The following is a 5,396-nucleotide window of genomic DNA, read 5'->3' as shown; positions in this document are numbered from 1 at the left end:
CATGGAGTTTAAAACAGTAACAGAGAGAAAATTGTCTGCAAAGCATTACGGACCCCCTCGAACACCCGCTGGTGTCAGCAAAGAGGTTCCTGCTCGCTGCTGCGATGCCCTGGGGACGGTCACTGCTGATGGCAGAGGCACAAGCAGCAATGAGATGAAGCAACCCTGGGCAGCATTGGGCCAACACCACACCGAGGTGACAAAACCATGTGGAGGTGACTGGGGAGACAATCAGGGCAGGGCAATTCAGACGCCTGGGGAGAATGACCAGGACTGGGAGCTGTACCTGTACCAGCCTGACAGGCTGGCATAGAGCTGTGGGAGGGTGAGGATGCTCTAAGGTGAGGTGGAGTGGGGCAAGAGACATACAAGCTAAATTTTGAACCACCAGCTTAGAGCATGCCCCAGCAGTAAAGACCAAAGGCACAAAGAGTTTTTTCAGAGCACAAAGCTCTGTAGACACACACGTTCCTGCATGCGACCCTCTCCTGGAAGGAGATGGGCTGGGCTCAAAGTGATCCCTTTCTAACTCAAGTGTTTCCTCTTTTCTGTTTTTCTTTCAAATTGATATGTGTTTACCAGAGCTGCAGAAGAGGAAGAAAACAGGAACACAGAGGAAGTCTGAGCACAAGAGAAAAGGTGAAGAGAGGTAGAAGCAGCCTGGTCCTCACAGGATGTGCACTTGAGTCCCCATTGTCACCAAGGGAGGAGCTGGACCAAAGCTGAACGTTCACACCTCTATCCAGACTCACAGCAGCTCTGGCCTTGCCGGCAGGTGATACCACTAGGTGCTGTCAAATTATTAATTTGAAGAAGAAAAGCTGTCTCTAATTTCACCCTGTCCTGCAGCTGGGACAGGATTGCTATCCCTATGCCCAGGAGGGCCCAGCAGCAACAATACAGGCTCACCATCCTCCTTTCCCAAGAACTAACCCTTTCTCCCAGAGAGTCTAGCAACTATCTCAGTCCTTGCTGATTAGAACAGGAGTTTGGATGTATCACCATGAAATTACCAAAACCACTGTTTCACCCGGTCCCATTAGAAAGATGCACTATAGAAGAAATTCCTTTGAACTGATGACCTGATCCAAGCAAGGGATTGGCTTAATTTATAGCCAAATGCAAATACTTTGCTGAGCGAGACCTGTAATACTTGGCCACCCCCATGGGATGGATCATGACTTGCTCAAGCCCCTTATTCCCATCTTCCCTTCACAGTTGTGTGCATCCCCCATCTATTGGGAAATATTTTGAGAAAATGAAGTTGGGAGGATGAGGCCTCTCACCTGCTCTTCGAGGGCTGAGACAAAGGGATCTGGCCCCTGCAGCATGTCCCACAGCCAGTGGGCACAGGGGTAGCTCCACCACAGGCCTGGCTGTGCCACATCTGCACCCACAGCTCCAACCCTCTCATGCAGAGCAGCACCAGCTCAGCCTACTACAGGATAACAACTGATTCTGATTTTTTCTAAATTTTCTTTTTAAAGGGTTGAGTACTATTTCTCCAGGGCACTCAGAGCTCTGCTCACCTGTCTTCTGTATTTCAAGAAACCATCTAAGCCTATATATTGCAGATGATAAACTCCACCTAGCAATTTTCTCCTTTTCATTAAAATTATTTACACCAGAAGAACTTAAAACAAAAATCGATTTCAGGAGGAACAAGGAGGGACAGACCAAGGACTCCTGCTTTCCACTGCTATTTTTTAGCTTCTGAAGGCATGCACTATGTTTAAGAACCTGATCATCACATATATATTTTAAAAGGTAACAGCACAAACACTTGTTACTGTATCCATCAGGTTTTCTTGACCTTACGAAAAAATAGAGCTCATCAGGTAACAGCATTTCTGACATTTTGAAGTTGTTTTCTTTCACCTTTGGGACAGAAATAAAATCTTTAAGCATTCTGTTGAATGAGCTTTCAGAAGCGAGACTTTGGAGACACCAAACCAAAAATCAATGGGTTTGTTTACATAAGGTTGAAAGTATCCAAGACTTTCCACCAACTATGAAAAAATTCTAATTTTGTTCTAATTTTAATAAAAGTTATCACCTCCTCAAAACATTTCAAATTAAATGCAATAGTTCCATTTTCCCCCAGAAGAAAACTCTGGCATGGGAGTGGGATTGAGGATGGTTTTGATGATCCTCCCCAGAGCCACTCACAGACTCTTGGAGACTTCATCTCAAATCAGAAGGAACTTGTTTACTCTTTTCCAAGACTATTGATTTTTAAAGACATCTCTGAAATGGCTTATATCTGGCTCTCACAAGAGGAGTCCTTAGGAATGAAAGGTGTGGATATACAACTAGCTCTTGAAGTCCCTGGGAAACACCAGAGAGGAGGCTTGAAAAGGCATTTTCCTGCACATCAGGACTTCCACAACACACCCACCCCCCAGTGGACACCAAGCTTCAGCCAGCAAATGTTTAAATCTTCAGCTGAGGGAGGGCAAGAGAGAAAGGAGACAAATGAAAAGGCCTCAGGAACCCTGCCATGTACAGCACAACAGCAACCAACCTGCAGCCTTGACTGTCTGCTCTCAGGTCATTGACAACTAGATTATTTTTTTTAAAAAGGCCAACTTCAGGTGATTTGAGTAAAACATTCACATGTCACTAAAAAAACCCAAAACCATAACCTGTTCCTAAAGTTGAACACAACAGCATCAAGGCAAAAACTTAAGTGTAATCTATTACCCAAGGAAAGAGGGACGCGCTGCCTTTGTTCCTCAGGTGCCTTGGTTTTAGGGATGTGGGATTTTTAGCAGGTCACAAATCCAGAAAGCAGCATCCTTATCTTAAGAAGACAGCTAACACTTTGGTTACTTAAACGCATTGGGTCCCACACTAAAACATCATGTCAATCTTTAGACTGGAACAAAGGATGAATTTATTTACTTCAGTGTCTATAGCTGCACGTTTTGTCACACAGAAAGCTCATCTCCTCAAGTCACCAGTTTCCAGTCTAGCTACTCAGTGTAGGCAAGGTGATCTTCACTGAGCCCAGCTCAGATGGAACTGGGAAACCAGGGAGTCTTCCTATCCTGGCTCACCCAGCAAATATGAGTCCACAAGGGAAGGGTAAGAACTACACACTCTAGAATTTCAGAAGAAAAAAGCCACGTAAACCATTTCAAAATGCTGTAGGTACTAAACCAGTATATGTAAGCCATTGGTCTCTCATAAATGGCTTCTGGAAATACTCTCTATGGCTACAGAGGCCCTGGATGCCTGATGAAAGGCATCATCATCCTGTTGTGACCAGAATCCATCACATTCATTATATTTTACTCAATCACTTCGAAATGCAAAACATGGTTTGACAAGTTTCATTTCTGTATATAACCAGTTTAAAAAGTATATTGTTTATTGTAATTGCATACCACCCTTCATCCCAGTGCAGTCCCACAAAATTCAAGTTAAAAAACATCTCAAGGTTACGTTCACTTCTTTAAAAGTGAAAAAGCTGAGGTTTTGAATACAAAAACTGAACTATGTAATTGTTTAAATGAGCATTCCTTTACCATATCATCCTCCCTAGTAAGAAGTAGTGCCATATTTAATGCAAGCAGCTATATTTGGTTACAAATCATGTTTTAGCAATTATACTACACAGCAAGAATGAACAACTCTGTAGTTTTTAATAAAATACACATGAGAAACAGGATCTTCAATTTACATTTATTTTTATCTTGCTTGTTCATTAAAAGTCTTGTTCAAAACCTACTTTGTCTTGTCCTTTCATGAGAGCAAAGCAAGAGTATGCTTGAGCCCAGTGTGGGACTTGACTGCACTGATCAGCTCACAATGGAGCTGCATCTAGAGGTCTTAACTCAGATGTGACATGTCCATGGTTTGCGAAAGGAAAGGGACATGAATGTTGCAGGCTGAGAAGCACACTTGAAATTTAGGGCTGGTACTTGCACGAGGGTTGGGAAGCAGCAGGACCCCCTTTCTCGGGGGGGCAGCACCCTGCTCTCAGCCATGCACTGCATCAGCCACCTCCAGCAGGTTCAGCTGTCCTCAGTCTCGCAGGTTCCTGTGACTTCACACACCCAAGGCCTCACACCTACGGAGGTGAGAGCTGTACCTTGCAGAGACCTTGCCACCTGCCTTCTTGATGTATCCCATGGACAAACCAAGTATTCCTCATACTAAAATGAGTCTGTAAAGCCAAAATTCCTCTCCTCATTTTAGAGCCTACCAAAGGTTCCAATTAATTCCCATTGGCAAAAGACAGGCATCTTACATCCACCATGTTTCAGCCCTTAATTAAGAGGTGGAGGAAGAAAGGGAGGAAGATAAGGAAGGCCATAAGAATGTAAACTAACAGGGGTACCTGGGAAAGAATTGAACAAATCTCCCTCAAAACACCCAAGTGATGAGTAGTAGCCCACCATCATCCAGAGCACATTGCTCTCCTACTGCCTCTGTCATTGGTCTGATGTTGGAAAGGATTCCCACATCAGCACATTTTGCTTCTGGTGACACCAGGCAAAGGTGTCACCATCCCGACTCCAGCTACCCCACGCAGCAAGTACATCCACATTTTTGATTGAAGATGACAATCCAGGTAAATAACTTGAGGAGGGCAATGACTTTGGTGGACTTGGAACCACAGAGCTGGCTACCAACAGCAAGGGCACTGCATTCAGTGTTTTCCCAAGGGGCTCTTTCAAGCTTTCCAAGCCAAAGCCTCCCCTAGAACTAGACCTTCAACAACTGGAATGAGGATGCTGCAGGTCTCTCAACCCAAGAAACCCCATCAGCAGAGTAGACAGAACAAAAAGGACACAAGGGCAAAGCTATCGCGGCGCAGTTCGCTTTTCGTCCACCGCGGGGATTAGCATAATTAATGAAGTATTCAGAGGCTTTTAGACTAGGAAGCAATGCCACCTAGTGAACAGGACGGCGTGTGACAGGCAGGGGACACCTCTGAAGGTTGGTCCCCGCATGGGGTGTCGATGCAGCAAGGTCCCACTGCTGCCGTGGGGCAAGCAGAGCATGGATATGGCATCTGTGCAAGGACTATCCAGGTATCCCACCATCTGCCCCCCTGACTCACCAGCTACACAAACACAAGTTCAAAGACATTTTAACCAATGAATAATTTAACGAAAAATGCATTTTCAGTAGGCCATGAATTTAAATTTTCCTTCGACAAGACCTTTTAAAGCTGGAAAATATACAGCTCAAAAATGACAGATGGCTTTAAAATTAGAGATCAGATTATATGGGAATTTATAAAGGTATTGCAGAGAAAAAGCAGTACTGAATGTTACTAAATTTAGGATAAAGCTTGAGCAGACACCAGCAATTAAATAAAAATTCAAAAAAATCCATGGCCCAGAGGCTGTCACAGTGTTGGCAGTGGCTGACAGCCACAGCAC

This window comes from Acanthisitta chloris, unplaced genomic scaffold (assembly GCF_000695815.1).
Source record: "Acanthisitta chloris isolate BGI_N310 unplaced genomic scaffold, ASM69581v1 scaffold12421, whole genome shotgun sequence".
Lineage (NCBI taxonomy): Eukaryota > Metazoa > Chordata > Aves > Passeriformes > Acanthisittidae > Acanthisitta > Acanthisitta chloris.
The sequence above is the reverse complement of the archived record's forward strand: the minus strand, read 5'-3'. Positions refer to the sequence as shown.